This window comes from Silene latifolia, unplaced genomic scaffold (assembly GCF_048544455.1).
Source record: "Silene latifolia isolate original U9 population unplaced genomic scaffold, ASM4854445v1 scaffold_589, whole genome shotgun sequence".
In the NCBI taxonomy this organism is placed as follows: domain Eukaryota; kingdom Viridiplantae; phylum Streptophyta; class Magnoliopsida; order Caryophyllales; family Caryophyllaceae; genus Silene; species Silene latifolia.
Window position 1 is genome coordinate 8227 of NW_027413498.1, and position 19253 is coordinate 27479.

The 19253-nt window shown below is 35.4% G+C and overlaps 1 non-coding gene across 1 annotated transcript; it reads left to right on the forward strand.

The window, feature by feature from the left end:
- Positions 1 to 5040: 5040 nt before the first annotated feature.
- LOC141639900 (small nucleolar RNA R71) lies at positions 5041 to 5147 on the forward strand. Its single transcript, XR_012542753.1, has one exon. It is a non-coding gene; the product is annotated as a small nucleolar RNA R71 (small nucleolar RNA).
- Positions 5148 to 19253: the final 14106 nt, after the last annotated feature.

Consider the following 19253-nt stretch of genomic DNA (forward strand, 5'->3'; position numbering starts at 1 on the left):
GCGTAATTTAGATTACCTCCGGTTGCGTATGCATGTACTTTCCCAAACCGAGTTAGACATTATTTCTAATGTCTTAAAGTTGGGGTAGTTCATGCACACAAGATGCAATGCATAAAACTAAATTGTTGTCATTTTGGATTTTTCAAATGGGAACAATAAAATAAGAACACCTCAATGGGGCCGAGGTGTTAGTCCTCTATGTTGCTAGGACTCTCCAAACTATGATCAAGATAAAAAATAAATAAAAGAAACAAAGAAGTAGACAAACCTCAAGAGGGTAGGAGCCTCCAAAGCTTGCTAGTCCTCCACCATATCATCATTGTCATCATTTTCCTCCATAGAAGTGGACTCATCTCTACTCCCCTCTTCACTTCCTTGCTTACTTCCTTGCTCACTTCCTTCATCATCTTCATTAGCCTCTTCTTCTTCATCATCTACCTCTTCATCAACACCCTCATCATCATAAACCTCATTATCGACATTCCCATCTTCACCCGGTCATTCACCCCTAGATGTACTTGGAAAGAAGACTTCCCTATCCGCCCAACTAGGCAAAGGATATGAAGGATCAAGTAGTCCTTGCCTAGCTAAATGAAAGAGGGGTGGATATTGGGCCAAATATGCATCTACTCGATCATTGTAAGCTTGTTTATGCATTTCTTGCATAAGTAAAGTCATGTAGTCATTGCCCACTTCAACACCTTCGGGTTTGAATTCTTGATATTTGAAAGGATAGGGTGGTGTGACAATGGAGGAGGAGGGCTCTTCTATCTCGCCCCTTTGTTGACGGATGATGTACTCGGCGCCCTTTGAGAGTGGAAGTAGGTAGTTTGTTCGATGAGCACTCAAGCGGCATATCTTGGAAGGCAAAGTGAAAGATCTAGCATCATTGGTGAGCCACCCATAGTTGGTGTCAATAGGATTATGCTTGACCCACTTGTACTTGTTAATCATGGCATCTATGTCAATGAGATGACCCCCTTTGATCGCCACATAAGTGTTATCCTTGTTGAAATTTGGATCAAAGTACTTGGCCAAGAGAGTAACTAGACCTCCATTTACGATAAAAGCGGTGCCTTCCTTTCCACAATCAACATTGAGCCATCTTTCCACCAAAAGCCTTAGTGCATTGTAAGGCTTGGTGAATTCCCTTCCAACATTTAAAGCCGACTCAAGTAGAAAAATTCGAGCTTTGTAAAGTGATTAGTGTCTTTTCTTGCAATTATAGTATTCCCGATGACCTTGTGCCACACTCTAATGCCCGGATGGTAGACTAATAGAGCGCGACAAGCATGAAAGTTCTCAAATTTCTTCCCGGAAATCGCCTCCCAAAGAGGAGCGGGGTCATATTTTTCGGGCATCTTATGATAGTATGGTGTATCACTAAGACCTAATGCTTTACTCAAAACATCAAAGGTGATGCGCCTATTCACATTGACAAGGCGAAACTCGATGTATGTTCTAGTCTCTACCTTAGTCACTTTCAATGAACTTAAGAATTCCAAGGTAAGGGAGGGGTATGTCAATTCTCTTGTAGTGAACAATTTTCCCAACCCCATGGCTTCAAAGAAGGCTTTTGTTTGTTCAAGGACACCCAATTTTTTCAAGGCATCTTCACATATGAATTTGGTGGGTAGAATGGATTTCTTATCATACTTGGCAAATGTATCCCTATGGGAGTTAGAAATGAAAATTACCTCCGGATAGTTTGGTAATTGAGCAATTTCTGGAGTTGTTGTTGTTGTTGCTTCCAAGGGAGGATTTTGTTGTTGTTGAACTTCCAAGTTTGCACTAGCAACCACCATAGCCATTGAAGCTTTCTTTGCTTGAAGGCATTGTTGCCTTTTTGAGAGTGCCTTTGCCTTGAGTGCCTTTGTTGACCCTTTTGTTCTTGCCATTGATGATTATACCAAGAAAAGATTGAAAATCTTCAATTTCCAATTATACCCAAATCGATTTTAAGATGAAAGGATTTGCCTTTATATTTCAAAAATCGACTCAAAGGTTGAAGATTTTGGTGCTTGGATTGATTATTGTTGGAAAAGGAGTGATTAATTGTTGTTGTAAGGAAGTTTGGATTTGATTTTGTTGAATTTGATTAAGGAAATCTTGTTTTTGGTGATGGAGAGGATGAGGGTTTTGGGGTTTATGGGTAGTGTTTGAATGTATGAATGAATGTGGGAAGGGGTATTTAAAAACACCTGAAATTTCGCAGGGGGAAGACGAGCGGATTCCCTTCGGGACGCTCGGATTCTGCTCAATCTGGGTTCAGAAAATCTCGCCTAAAGACGGGCGTCTTTCAGCGAAGACGAGCGGATTCTTCAGTTCCAGGACGAGCGGATTCCCTTAAAGACGAGCGGATTACATTACAGAACTTTTCTTATTACGACCGGCAAAAGACGAGCGTCTTCTTGCAAAGACGAGCAGATTGTTTCAGACGAGCGTCTTCTCAGCTGGGACGCTCGGATTCTCTAACAGACCGAAATTTTCAATTTTGCAGCTCATTTGGACGGACGGATTCTCTAACATATGCACGGATTCCCATAAGACGAGCGGATTCCCCATCAGGACGCTCGGATTCTTCCTGGTCTACCCGGATTCAGTTCCATCCGTGCACTTGCATATCCCGTGTCATTTTCATTCTTCAAATCCCGTGTTCTTCCTTGTAGGGGCACTACAAAGGCATGAATAGCCTATGCAATTGCTATCCCCACACTAAGCTAAAGCACTACACATCAATAAAATCATTAGTCCCTCCCTCACTTCTCTCAAAAATGATAAATATCTTGATCAAAGCATAAAAATCCAAAAATGAAAAAAATGCAATGTAAGAATTAAAATGCAAGTTAGGGAGTTAGAAATATTTACAAATGGTGGTTTCGAGAGGACTCCACCAAACTCTCATCCTTAGTGAGATGTCATGAGGGCATGTCCAAGGTGGTGTTGATGTTACTCAACACCTTGAAGAAGTAGTCAAAAGCTTGTTCATTATCATGATAAATATCTTCAATAGATCTTTGCACTTGTTATCCTTCATGTTGGTCTTGATCGATAGCATTACTAATATAGGGATTGAAAATTCCTTCAAACTCATCGTCCCATAGACCACAAAATTCATCTACTTGATCACTAAAGATCTCTTGAGTTGATAGAGACAACTCTCCCACTTTCTTGTCTTGGCCAATGAGGCCATCTTCTTCATTGCTTGACTTTGGTGAGATTTTCAAGCTCTCTTTGTTACAATTCACTTGCTCTTTGAATGGAGCATTATCGGCTTTCTTCTTCCATTGGAATTCAGACTTCTTCCTATCATCCTTCCGGCTATAATGATCAACCATAAAACATGGTTCATGCAAACGGGGAGCTCTCATGGTCTTGTCAAGATTGAAAGTTATGCTCTCATCTCCCACTTCTAGAGTGAGCTCTCCATGCTTCACATCTATCACCGCACCCGCGGTGTGTAAGAAAGGTCTACCTAGAATGATCGGAATATTAGAGTCTTCTTCCATGTCAACAATGACAAAGTCCACCGGAATGAAAAATTTCCCAACTCTTATGGGAACATCTTCCCATATCCCTAATGGTGTCTTCGTCGATCTATCGGCCATTTGGAGTGTGATATTGGTGCATTTAAGCTCTCTCATCCCTAACCTTTTACTTACCGAGTACGGCATAAAACTCACACTAGCCCCTAGATCACATAAGGCTTTGTTGATCGTGGTGTCGCTAATGGTACACGGTATTGAGAAGCTTCCCGGATCTTTAAGTTTTGGAGGTGAACTCCCTTGAAGGATCGCTTACTCACCTTAGTGAAGGCGATATTCTCAAGCTTAGGATCGACTTCTTTTTCGTGAGGATGTCTTTCATGTATTTTGCATAGGCCGGCACGTGATTGATTAATTTCGTGAAAGGAATCGAGACTTCCAAATTCTTCACAATTTCCATAAATTTTCCAAGTTGGTCATCAAATTTGGGCTTGGCTTGTCGACTTGGAAAAGGAAGTCTAATCACAATGGGTTCCTTCTCCTTGGCCTTGTCTTCATTTTTCTTTGAAACTTCTTCTTTTGATGGTTCTCCATCCTTGGAGTTTTGCACAACTTCTTCTTTGTCACTAGCTTCCACAACTTCATCCTCAACTTGCTTCTTCGGTGCTTCATACCTTGTACCACTTCTCAAGTGAATGGCACTAACCGTTTCATGTCTCGAGGGATTACTTTGAGGTGGTAATTGCCTCTTTTGTCTTTGTGAGCTTGAGGATGCTAGTTGAGTCAATTGGGTTTCCAACATTTTGGTGTGGGCTAGGATGTTGTTGATGGTGATTTCCTTTGCTTGACTATCCTTTTGCATTTGAGTGAAAAACTCTTGTTGATTCTTTTGCATTTGGAGGACCGCTTTTTGAACATCAAAACCTTGGTCATTTTGTTGATTGTATGGAATTTGATTTTGGTAACCTTGGTTTTGGTTGTAAAAGGGTCTTTGATTTTGGTTTCTCATGGGAGGTGGAGTGTATGTTGGTTGAGGGTTTTGAACATTTTGGCTTTTGTATGAGAGATTTGGGTGAAATTTGGTGTTTTCATTGTAATAGTTTGAATAAGGGGTACCACTCTTGTATGCTTGAAAAGCATTCACTTGTTCATTTGTTCCCCTACATTCACTTTGGCCATGTCCCAAAGTTCCACAATTCTCACATATCCGACTTGGGATTGACGAAGATGCCGTCATGGCATTAACATGATGCTTTGGTGATTTTGAGGCTTCTTCAAGTCTAGCCATAGCTTTTTCGAACTTCAAATTGATGGTATCAATGTGGCACTAAGTTGAGCACCCAATTGAGTAATAGAGTCCACTTCATGCTTTCCTCCTCTAGTAGCCTTGCGAGGTCTACTATATTGTGAGTTATGGACCGTCATTTCCTCAATCTTGTTCCAAGTTTGATTATCGTCAACTTCGGTGAACATTCCATTTGATCCCATGTTGAGAATGTTTCTTGAATCTTCATAAAGACTGTTCCAAAATTGTTGTACCAAGAACCACTCGCTAAGTCCATGATGAGAACATGAGCGACAAATTACCTTGAATCGCTCCCAAGCTTCATACAAAGATTCTTCATCCCTTTGCTTAAAGCTCGTAATTTGAGCTCTTAGCATGTTAGTCTTTTCCGGTGGATAGAACTTTTTGTAGAAAGTTAGAGCCAATTTCTTCCAAGAATCAATTCCGAGAGTAGCCTTATCAAGGCCTTTGAACCATTGTTTTGCGGTGCCAATTAGAGAAAAAGGAAATAAGACTCATCGAATTTGGTCTTGAGTTACACCGGTTTGAGAAATCGCATCACAATAGTCACAAAAAGTCTCCATATGAGAGTGAGGGTCTTCACTAGGCATCCCCCCAAATTGGCTTCTTTCGACTAATTGGATAAATGCGGATTTGGCAATAAAATTTCCGCTTAAGTGTTGTGGTGTGGGAGTACCATTAGGTAGGTTCTCCTCGGTTGGTACGGAATGTGATGAAAATTTAGGCATTGTGGGTTGATTTTGTGTTGGATTTTGTGTTGGGTTCTCCTCACCTTCTCTTGCAAAAGGGTTGATGAACTCAATAGTGTTTGGTTGAATATCTACAACCTCACCAATACCTCTCAAAGTTCTCCTAGCAAGTCTTCTATTGTTTGTCAAAGTCCTTTCAATTTCGTGATCAAAGGGTAACAAGTTACCTTGTGATCTTCTAGACATGCAAAATATCAAACAACTCGAAAATAATTAGAACAAACCTTGAGAAGTCTTTCTTCCCCAAGGCAAAGAAAGACACAACTAATAACAATATAAGAAAATCTAAATCAAGTTAACACCGTCCCCGACAACAGCGCCATTTTTGGTCGGACTCACGAGGGAGATTTAGTTTTCGGTACTTGTCGTTAGGAGCACCTAGACCAAAACACAATTTATAACTCCACAAACAACTCTACAATTAGTAAAGAGGCAAGTAAAGGTCGGATTCCAAGGGACGGGAATTGAGATGAGATTTTCAATTACAACTAGCGGTGTCTAAGGGTGTCACAATTTGGGATTTGAAGTAGAAGATCACTAAAATAAATAGCAATAAAAGTAAACAAGCAAGATGATTAAAAAGGGATGTAAACAATTGGTAAAAGGCACTAGGGTGTCATGGGGTCATAAGGGATTCATGGGAATTGATCATACAAATATATTCTCAAATTATAAGTAAGCAATTATTGTTGTGATGGATCGAGTTGGTTTATATCTTACAATCCTAGGAAAGTTTGGGTCCCGGAGCCGAATCGATTAGATTGTACAACACCTACAAGTCGACTTAATCTTCCCTACTCAACTATATGCATGGTCTAATGAGACTCGAGTTGGTTTATGTCTTACAAGTCCCATTGAAAAGATAGGTGATGGGTAAAAAAAATACAAGGATTCATTGGCTCGCATTTCATCAAACATAACATGTGCATAAGTTGAGATCACAACAAGCAAGCAATTAAACTATGAAAACATATTAATAAGCATGAATCATCCCCCATGTTGGTTTCCCCTAATTACCCATTAACCCTAGCTAAGGAAACTACTCACTCATTATCATGTTTAACATGCTAGCAAGGTTGTCAATCATACAAATAAAGTGAAACATGATGAATAAATGAAGATAACTAACAATAATTAAAGAGGGATTAAGAGAATTATACCTACCAATGATTCCAATAATAAAGTAAAGAATAATAGAAGTACTTGATGATTGATTGGAAGGTTGTCAATTTCCCAATAATAACCCAAATAATCTTCAATTACCCAAAACAAAGGATGAACAAGAGAGAGATTAAGGAAATGAAACTTGTATTAAGACTTGATTAAATGTTGATTACAAGATTAAAGAGAGATTTGATTGATATTAACTACACTAAAGATTGCTAAGAAGAACATGCTAATCTAATTAGACTAATGGGGTATTTATAGTGGGGATTAGTTACATAAATTAGGGTTTACTAAGGGCTTAAATGACGATTAAGTCCTTGAGGAATCGCCGGTCTCAAGGGAGACTCCGGTCTCCTTTTCGCCGGTCTTAGAAAAATATGTGCATCCTTCCTTGAATCATGTACAAGACGAAATGGCTGACACGCAATCCGAGCGTCCAGGGCACGGGACGGGCGGATTGCCTTCTTGTTGGACGAGCGGATTGTGGTGGTGGACGGGCGGATTGTGGTGTTTTTGGACGGGCGTCCAGCTGGGGAAGACGCTCGGATTGCCCTTGCTGGACGGGCGGATTGTAGGCAATCCGCTCGGATTGTCTTACAGCTTCTTCCTTTCTTCTTTTCTTCCTTTTTCTTCATAAAATCCTTGAGGATTTCCTCGGGGATGCAAGGATCTTTTCTCATCATTGCCCATCTACTATAGTATGTACAAAGGCCTTCTAGTCTTGTCTTCTCTTTGATGCTTGGTCATTGAATTCAATCAATTTAGCTCTATTTTGCCATGAAAATGCAAGGTTTGCACTCCTTTCCTACCAAAGAAACAAAACCTCAAAGAATATGCAAAACAAAGGACTAAAGACAATAAATGACCCAAATATGCACTAAAAAGCATGGGAACAAGGCTAATTCGGGGACTAAATATGCTCTAATTATGGTCACATCATAAAACCTACTTAGCAAGGCCTAATCATAGGCTAAACATGATGAGTCATGTCATTTCAATTGGATTGAGATAAACAACTATATACAAGATCAAATTAGATTGTAGAATATGAAATAATAATCAGGCGTTGACTATTCATATGTGATAATCGCATTTGTCGTTCGAGTTTTACTTTAAAACTTTTTTATTACCTTGTTACATCAAAACGGGTTGTAGAGACAATATTGAACCCCGTTAAAGTGAACCCGGATTAACATGGTATTTGCCCATACTCACTTGTATGAGGTGACGTCTCGAAGTGACTAGAGTGTGATGCGATTGATGGCAAGTTCAAGTGCCATAGAGTCATGTGAGATGACTAGTCGATCACATAGGCAGACTGTTAGGAACATTTTGTCGGGCAGTGACCGCTTATAGAGTTCTGGCAAATTTATAAAGCCTGGTCGTGGCGAGAGCTACTATAGTATTCTAATGAGTCGATTCTTTTGACTAAAGACTGTTCGCCTAAGGTGGCATGGTTTCAGATTAACTTTGATTTATGTTACTACGACCTTCGTAAATGGGGTCAAATGAGCATATTTTGGGTTATGATGGCTGTGGCTAGTCGAAGGGAATGGTGCGATAGGAATTGTCCACCCCCTTGTCAGGGTTAAAACAATATCTCAGGGCCACTCGAGGAGTAATGGCGAAATGCGTGGCCACACTCGGAAGGTATCTATGGTAGATAAATCCGGTCAATCAGTTATTCTCTAGATCGAGGAAACCACTCTCGATATGATCACTTGCAAGTACGACCTGAAAGACACCTTGCATTGAGTGGGAGATAGTAATAGGACAAGAGAATTGGTGATGCACACTTGTCGAGGACAAGTGGGAGATTGTTGGAATAAGTGTCCTCCGACAATAATGCGATCACAACTGTCGATCATGATGATCACATGTTTAAATCTCATTTTAAGAATACATGTGGGATGTAATATTTTACAGTCAACTGGTCCACACATATCGGTAATGATTGGCTGACTAGAGTTTTACATTCTGTCGTGCGGACGGTGGTGATCGATTGATCCCCTTAGGTCATATCTATAGGAAATACTCTTAATTGATTATTTAATTAATCGTATGCCGATCGAGTTAATTAAATTACTAAAAAATTGACGGATGATTTTCGAGTAAAGTTAACGTGTCTTATTGTAATTCGATTAAATTGGATACGGTCTAAGTAATCGAATTGTTTTATTACTTGGATAAAATTATTGTTTACGAAACAATTGATATTGAATTGATATTGAATGAATAATTTATTATAAATACAAGACGTTGTAATTTATAATTTGATAAACCGTTTTGGTACAAGTAATTATGAATTACTAGTCGATTTTGTATATGACATATTTTATGAGTATGTTGATTTTTAATATGTTAAAAATACATTACAATTTCACATGTCAAGTAACATGTCACATATGTCACAATTGACAAATGACAAAATAAAATGGACCTCCCATTTTATAGATATGTACCGAAATATTGGAGGGAGTTAGTGGAAAAATTGTGTAAATTGTTTAAAGTGGAAAACACAATGATGAAAGCTAACTACTAGCCATGCAACCCTATAGCTTTTGAGAAGAGCAACTTTTGCCTGCATTGGGCTTAAAATTCCCCCAAACCGGTTTTCTCTAGTGATGCCAAGAGGTTTTTCCTCTACAATTTTATCATTCACTCTTATCATAAAATTTCTAGTGTAAGAAATTATATACTCTCTACAATTTGTGAAAATTCTAGAGAAATAAACTCACATAATTACTCCCTCTTGAACCGATTTTTCAAGAGCAAAATCATAATTTTTGTGTCAATTTTATAATAAGACTTATATTATTTCTAGTACAAAATTATATTAGTTATTAAGAAATTTCCTTGGGTATATGCTTTCGGGAGAGATTCAAAACTTGAATCTTGTTCATCCATTATTGGAAAGCTCAAGAACTAACAAGAAAGAGATGTTGTTGTTGCCCATAAAACCGAAATTATCATATTAAAGGTTGATGATTTCTTCTCTTTTAATTTAAGTTTGCATGCATAAGATTTGTAATTATTTTATGACTAAATAATTTCTCACATATATGAATATGTTAAATAATGAGATTAATAATTTCTAACAAAAGCATCTCAAGCTCATGGGTGTTGAAATTGAGGTGCGAAATGCAAAAATCCCCAAGAGGGTATAAAATAAAATTAGACTACAATAGAGATCCAAAAGGATAAAAGGTCCAAAGACCTTACCATAAACTTACCTTCTAATATCAACTATGATTTGATATAATCAATTTGAAGATAAATTCTTGAAATATTTCTCTTTAATTCTTGATTTACACCTTCTTTAACTAAGACAAGTGACTTAAAAGAACTCGGTTAGGCTAATATGGAGAGTAATTTAAAGTCTAGTCTTTTGAGAAAGTGAGAATCAAGAAAGAAAAAAAAAATCAATTAAATTACTACAAAACGACACAAATTCAACATAATCATAATCATAAGGAGATGAGGAAAGGTGATTATGAAAAAACTGGTTGAAGAAGATAGATAAATTGCTGTGGGAAGAAGATGAAGGGAAAAAAATTCCCAGATCCCTTCCAAAATTCTGGAAAAATAGACAGAGTTTCTCTCTCTCTCTAAAATTCTTGTTTTTAGTAGGTAAGACTTCTTAGTCGAGATAAGATGGAGATGGAGTTGATTAAACTTTCATGCCCATGAGGGAAATTCTGGAAAAATAAGGAAATTATTATCCTAGGTAAATACTAAATATTGCTAAATATGTGTAGCGTGTAATTTGCACACAATTATTTTTGTTGTTTGACATGGTGGGGCCAAAAACACCTAATTTTATTCTGTTTTTATTTTTTATGATACATTTCTTAAATTAAATGTATGGGATAAAGGGTGGGACAAATGATCCAAATTGCAGTACCACACTATCCATTTATCTGGTCCATTTTTTCAAAATTTGGTATAAATCGACTCATCTTAAACTTACGATGGATAGTATTTGTCTTAGGTGAGAATCCCTATCTATTAAAAGAATATGTGAACTCATGAATTTTCCCTCCAAAAAACATATTTTTAATTAAGGAAGTTAATCATAATTAAATTCATTCACTAAATAAGGAATCCATTTATATATTACTCCCTCCAATTCCGAATAAGTGTCACATTTGGACAATGGCACGAAAATTAAGGAATATAGTTAAAATAATGAAAATTATTGTATAGGGTTAAGAATATACTCCCTCCATTCAACTCCACTTTGCAGGTTTCTCTTTTGTACACTATTTACAAACGGACATTCAACTTCAGTTTTCTCTCGATACATAAGTTAAAATATATTCATGTGGGATCTTATTTGATTCGTCTTTAAGAGTACATTAAAAATATCTAACTTTTGTAATTTTTGCAAATACGTAGCTAAAGATATTTACCGCGTAAAAGTCACATTGGCAAATGTGATAAAGCAAACATGTAAAGTGGAGTTAAATGGAGGGAGTATGAGTTAAATAATGAAAAGTATTGAATATGATGGGTTATGGGTGGTTGGGGTGGTAAATAAAGAAAAGAGCTAAGGGTAGGAAAGTAAAAAAACCATGTCCAAATATGGCAAATGAGACAGTTATGTGAATAGACAAAAATGGCAAATGGAACAGTTATTTAGAATAGGAGGGAGTATAATTTATTTCATTAATTTATAGCTTTTCATTAAAATATATCTTTTCATCAAACTATATTGTTTTCACCAAACTTTAAACTATAATCTTTTAATTAAATACTAATAAAATTTATACAAAACTATAAATTGCTAAATATTTTGTTTTAGGGTATAAAAAATATTTTATTTAGATTAATTTTTAGCACATAACTAAATTCTCTTAATCAATTTTAGTTTCAACTTTTTTTCCTCAAAATTTTACAAAACAATGAAACATACCGATAAGAAATACGAACAATTATTGACACTATTAAATAGATAATTTATTTAAAAATAAAAAACTCTATATACCGTCTAAACTAGTTTGTGTATGAAAAGGGCATGACTTGGGCATATAAACCTATGGGAAATTCTCACTTATACCCCTCTGTTATGGGCTAATCCCACGTATACCCCTACTTTTCAGGAAAGTCCACTTATACCCTTTAATTTACTAGTTATTCTTACTTATACCCCTCAAGTATAGACTAGTCTCACTTGTATCCTTACTTTTAAGGAAAGTTTACACTCCAATATCATAATACTAAGCACCAACAACTAAGGCATTAAGTGAATTCTCGCTTGTCATTATGAAGCGGGGAAGAAGTGTTAAGTACCCTTACGTACGATGTTAAGGGCTATGTAAACAATATGATACTTTAATTGAAATATTTGTTTTCTCTCCAATAAACATCGTTTTCCCCTCCAAATTCATTTTTATATGCATCCACTTCATCTTCAACATTCATCTTTTACCCTTTTACCACACTTCATCCTCAATATTCATTATTTACTATACTTAAGGGGTATATGTGAGAATAACTAGGAAGTTGGAGGGTACAAGTGAGCTTCCCTGAAAAGTAGGGACAGTAACAAGTGGGATTAGCTCATAACAAAGGGATACAAGAAAGAATTTCCGTAAACCTATTGTTGCCTTGTGGGTCCATATCTAACGTTACCCAACTAGTTGGAAAGCACGTGCGATGCACGTGACTCTTATGAGGATTATCTGTAAAAATATATTTTTAAGTTGATGAAAAAAAGTTCTACTATGTTGTCTTTGTTGAAAAAAATATTCGTGATTGGTGTAGATGATAATCGATGAATTATTAGTGCTTTTAGCATAAAAGTTTTGTTATCGATTAGTATCAAGTGACATAATTATAGTATGTAGCTATCATTTTCATTGTTACAGGCACAACCAATTTTTAAATAAATACAAAACGTTCTTTATATAAACATTATGGAGCTCACCAATATGAACTATTAATAACGGAGACATGTCTTTATGAGTTTTGCAAAAACTGAATGTTGTTACAAAAAAAACATCAGGTATCATAATTATATATATTTAGTGCGTTGAGAGAAAATGTTAGATCTCTCACAACATAATTTTATCTTGACTATTTACAATTAGGAGTATTTGCTCCTTATAAACATCTCGCAAAATCAAATCCAAAATGAATTCCAATAGAATTAATAGTCTTTAAACACAATCAAAATATCTCTGATTCTATTAAATAGAATGCCCGTGCACCTAGTAGTATCATCTATGACAACATCGGTTAGTAGTTTATGTCATTTTCTAAAATAGTTGGGTTATCAAGTTAGTATGATAATAATGTCAGTTTGTAGTATATTATTTTATGTCACCGTTGAAAACGTTATTTTACGTTACCCTAGGCTGGTAATAAAAAACTATTAAATTTAACAAAAAGTCAAACTATGCTAAAAATGGGAGCGAGCAAAATTTTGGGGGGTTGATGTAGATGAGGACAGATTAATCATCAGTTCTTATAACAAAAACGCAACGAAAGAGTTGTGGCATTTGCTATTTAACTATATCAGTTGTATACTAACATTCAGAGATATAGTTGGACTATAGAGTTACTGTTCTTATTGTCTCACCACCACCACTTTTTAACCGAAATACTCTTTGACTACTTATCCTTAAAAACTTCATACAAAATATATAATACGACATCATAATTTGGTAAATTGTGAAAACTTCTTTGTAAACAATGTCCTTCTTGTTGCCTTGATAAATTTGGTCTCTATCATCGATGTAGAACCTTATTCTCTCGGATGACGTTGTTCTTGACACTTCTACATAAAGTTGGGCATTAATAAAAACTGGTTTCGGCAGATAAATTTCAACATGATTTAGTGACTGCCCCTAACTCTTGTTTATTGTCATGGCGGAGTATTAGAGCCGACAAACAATGATACGACACGAAAACACGACACGAATCCGACACGAAATTAATGGGTTTGGGTTGACATTTAACGACCCATCACACGAGATTTAATTGGGCTAGGTTTGGGTTGAGCACTCTACACACGAATCCGACACGAATAATCTATTTACTAAGTTAATCCCAACTTTTATTGATCCTCACATAAATATGTTTACACTTTCCAAATATTGAAATGACACGAAAACACGACACGAAAAAAATGGGTTAGGGTTGAGGCTTGATGACCCATTAAAGTAACTGGACGCGTACACGATCCGAGATTTAATTGGGTCGGGTTTGGGTTGAAGAGTTCGTGACCCGCTAAATGTGACACCTGAACTCGATATGACATGATCTGTCTGTCATGTCTACGTAGCATGGCCACAACGTATATTGTTTCTGCTTAAGAACGAATGGAATATTTGTATCCGAAGAAGTCATTACTATCCTCGGGTTCAGTACCTTTTGCCGACTTTGGAACCCGTAAGTATCTTCCCTTTTACTATGAATTTCCAAGGTGATAGATAACAAGACAGATCCCGTTAGATAATCCTCTTACGGAGTTAATGTTCCTCAACAATATAACCGGCATACCACACTTCGTAGAGCATACCATTATGATGTTATATTAGAAAATTCATCATGTATACTTCCTTCTCTTATTAAACATCTTCCACCTTGCTTCTTTGAGGTCAAACTTTTATAACTTTGAACATTAATATGTCGAAAATCATGGTCAAACTTTCGCATTGACGATTGTGTAGAAGCAATACGGAAGATCATTGCGAAGAGGATGAAGTACATTTAGTGTGAAATTTCTAAAAGATAATGAATCTTGCTCCCAAAGTCTACACCAACTAAAATACTTTACCAAATCTCGCATAATGAAAACAAAAAACGACTCCTAAAAGCAAGGATGCTGTATGGGGATAAGACATGACGGATGTAGGCCTTTTCATAACCGTATTTAATAGAAAAAACTACATGCTCCTACTTGTCGCAGGTAAAATTTTTCAAAACCATAACCGCTTAAACTTGGGGAGATCTTAAAATAGTTCGTTCCATTTAAATGTCTATTCTAAAATTATTTTTACCCATATATAACACGCATGGTTGGTACGATTTAAAATTCAGTTTGAGCCTAAAACTTTATTTATATTCGCTACATCTAAGACAAATGCGATATAGTTGGACACTTGTGATAGATTTTTGTTTTTGATCAAATTTGCTTTTCGTATTGTTGAGCTAACAATAATTTTTATACTTGTGTGGAAAGCTAACATTTATTTTGAACCAATTACTTATTTATTTTGTTCCTCATGATTTTGGAGTATATATATATATATATATATATATATATATATATATATATATAGAGCAAAGTTCTTCTAAGTCCCTTTTTTTTTTTGAGTCCATAAGTCCCTCCCACAACCCTTGGATCATGCATGGTGGAAGGTTGAGATTGAAAGCAAAAAACACACTTAACACTAATGAATTCACTTCTCTCTCTAGTTTTAATAATACATTCACTAATTCATTATCATACACAATTAACACCATATTTTGTCTTATACTTCAAAGTTTATGAAAATTTTGTTAACATTTTTCCTATTTCGGTTTTTTTTTTCGTTTTTTTTTTCGAGACAAGTTTTCGACTGTTTCGTTTTTTTCGTTTTTTTTTTTTCCGAGACAAGTTTTCGACATTTTAGGATTTTACGAGTGTAATTCTAACAGCAAAAAGTGTAATTTTAAGAAATATTTTCGAGAATTTAGCGTTTTACAAGTTTAACTTCAATTTTTTTCGAGTGATTTTAACGAATAATATTTTGAATTTTTGTCATTTTATCACAAGTTATTGAACTTTAGCATTTTACGAGTCTTATTTTAATGACAAAAAGTGTTATTTTAGTCCAAGTAAGTGTAATTTCAGTCCAATGAGATTGTTATTTTTAGTCAAGGAGAATGTAATTTTAGTCCAGAAAAGTGTAATTTTAGTCCAGAGAAGTATAATTTCAGTCCACTGAGAATGTAATTTTAGTCCATTGAGAATGTAACATTAGTCCAATGAGAATATGAGAATATTACCAAGTCCATTGAGAATGTAACATTAGTCCAATGAGAATATGAGAATATTACCAAGTCCATTGAAAGTGTAACATTAGTCCAATAGAGCTAAGTGTAATTCTAATAGAAAATAGTGTAATTCTAACAACAAAAAGTGTAATTTTAGCCGAAAAAAGTGTTATTCTAGCAAAAAAAAGTGTAATTCTAACAGAAAATAGTGTAATTCTAACAACAAAAAGTGTAATTTTAGCCGAAAAAAGTGTTATTCTAGCAAAAAAAAGTGTAATTTTAACAGAAAAAAGTGTTATTCTAGCAAAAAAAAGTGTAATTTTAACAGAAAAAAGTGTAATTCTAACAACAAAAAGTGTAATTTTAGCCGAAAAAAGTGTTATTCTAGAAAAAAAAGGTGTAATTTTAACTGAAAAAAGTGTAATTCTAACAACTAAAACTGTAATTTTAGCCAAAAAAAGTGTTATTTTAGTCGAAAAAAAGTGTAATTCTAACAACAACAAAAAGTGTAATTTTAGCCGAAAAAGTGTAATTTTAATCGAAAAAAGTGTTATTCTAGCAGAAAAAAGTGTTATTCTAGCTGAAAAAAGTGTTATTCTAGCAAAAGAAAGTGTAATTTTAATAAAAAAAAGTGTAATTTTAATTGAAAAAGTGTAATACCTTAAAAATAAGACTATATTTTAAATATATCTAAGATTAAAATCTACTTCATATTAATAGATCTAAGATTAAAATAAAAAATTTATTCATATTAATAACACCAAATCTATTTGATAGATCTAATATTTAAATCAAAGGTCTAAAAAAAAGTTGACAAACTAGTTTTTGAATAAATAAAATCTGTGAAAAAAATAGGCTAAAAAACTAAACAAAAAAAACAAAATAAAGACACACACAACAAAAACAAAAAAAAAAAAATTATTCTACCATCACCATCTTTACCCAACGTGAGTAGCATACCCAAAAAACATAAAATAAAACAAATAAAAAGTGAGTAGCTATTTACCCAAAAAGTAAATAATAGAGTATTAACTATGATTCTACCATCACCATTTTTATCAATAAGCAAAAAAACTCCATCACTCTTTGGATTTCTGCATGATTTTGGTAGGCTGACGAAACGAGGAAGGAAAAAAAAAAAAAAAAAAAACGAGCAACGGATCGGCAAGGAAAAACGAAAAAAAAGGACGGAAGAGACGAGGAGCGGCAATGGTGGGCGTCTAGGTTGGTGGTGGTTGGCAGTGGTAAAAAACGGTGGAGGTCGGGGTGGTGGAGAGGAGGATGGCGATGTTGGTGTGGTTGTTGTAGGTGACGGTATGGAGGAGGCGAGAAGAGCGGTGGCCGCTGGAATGAAAAAAAGGGGAGGGAGGTGGTGGGACTGGTGGATGTCGGGGTGGAGGAGAGGATAATGGTGTTTATGGCGGTTGGAGGTCGTGGTGGGTTGTGGTGGTGGGAGAGGAGGTGCGGTTGGAGGTCGTGGTGGGTTGTGGTTATGGGCGGTTGTAGGGTGGGGTGTGGGGGTGGGTGGTGGTGGCCGTGGGAATGGGTGGTGCCCGGTTGGGGTGGGTTGGTGAGAAATGGAGGGAGATATTTTTTTTGATTTTTTAGGATTTGAATTTTTTAGGTTTTTGAGAGAGGAGAGGTTTTTGAGAGATAAAATGAGTGAAATTGTGTGAGATGAGAGAGAAGTGAGTGTTTGGAAAAGTATATATATTAGATTAGTAGTTAATTAGGATGAGTTAGTAATTAATTAGTATAGGTAGTGAGAGAGTGGGTTTAATGAGCTTTAATCCCTCCTTTTTTGCTTTCAATCTCAACCCTCCATCTTCCTCATCCAAAGGCTCTAATGGAGACTCATGGACTCAAGTGTAAGAGGAGGACTCAAATGATCTTTACTCTATATATATATATATATATATATATATATATATATATATAGAGAGAGAGAGAGAGAGAGAGAGAGAGAGAGAGAGAGGAGTTCAAATGAGTCCACCTAAAATGGTGAGTGCATGAGTTCTAATCTTGGCCATTGATCTTTTAAGATTGATATTTGAGATTTGAAACTTTTAAATTGTAACTTTAATGTTGTACAAGTGTAACTTTAATTTATAAATGTAACTTTAATTCTTTATGATTGTAACTTTAATATTTTAGTGTTATTTTATTTAAAAAAATTAAAATTTATATTATAAATCTAATTTTAAATATATAAATTTTATTTTTATGTATAACTTTAGTGTTTTACGAATGAAACTTTAATGCTAAAAATTAAAACTTTAATTTTTTTATACAATTTCTAATATAAAAAATTGAATTTATTTAATTTTACTGATTTATAAATGTAACTTTAATGTTTTACGAGTGAAACTTTAATGCTAAAAATTAAAACTTTAATTTTTTTGGGACATTTTTTAATATAAACATTTGATTTTATTTAATTTTACCGATTTATAAATAAAACTTTAATATTTTACGAGTGAAACTTTAATGCTAAAAATTAAAACTTTAATGTTTTAAGTTTGTAACTTTAGTCATAATTTTCAAATTGTTATTTACGTTCTGATATTTTACAGTAAAACTTTAATGCTAAAAATTGAAACTTTAATGTTTTAAGTTTGTAACTTTAGTCATAATTTTTGAAACGTTATTTTTTAGGATTATAAAATTAAAATAATTTTAATTTATGTATTTTAAGTCTTGGACAAGTATAATAAGTCAATATTAGAACGTAACTTTAGTCCATATTAGCGTAAATTTAGTCCATATGCGTTGTAACTTTAGTCCAAGGCGCTGAAACTTTATATTAAAAACCACCCACAACCACCACTACCTTCACCAACAACCATGACGTCCCTTGCAACCGCCACCACCACGCGCCCACTATTCAGCAGAAAAAAAAAAGAAAAAAAAAAACGACATCACCATCACCATGCCCACAAAAAACCACCATCTACAATAACAACCATAGATCTGAACAAGTAAAAGAAAAAAAAAAAGACAGAGAAAGTAGATAGGCCGCAGCCACACGCATCTCCAACCACCACCAACAAAAATTTTCTCAGATATGAAAAAAAGAAAAAAAAGAAAGAAAGAAAGAAAGGATGTAGGCGGCGGGTGGTGGCCGAGGGAGGCAGAAGAGGGGACGAGGAAGGCGGCCTCGGGACAACTTTCTCAGATCTGAAAAAAAGAAAAACAAAAAAAAAAGAATGGATGGAGGTGGCGGGTGGTGGCCGAGGGAGGCAGAAGAGGGGAGGAGGAATGCGGCTTCGTCTGGTAGCCGAGGGAGGCAGGAGACAGGCGGAGAAGAGAACGGTGGTGGTGGCGGCGGCATAGTTAGAAGGGGCGTGGTGGCGGCGGCGTTAGAAGAGGCGGTGGTGGCGGGGTGGGAGGAGGAGGAGAAGGGAGATTTAGAGAGAGAAGTGGAAGTGAGTGAGGTAGGTGAGTGAATGAATGAAATTAGGGTTTGGTGGGTTTTATATGCACTTTTATTTTCAGATTTAATCTTAGCCATTGATTTTGTTATAATCTAATGGCTAGGATTAGGACTCATGGGACTCACCT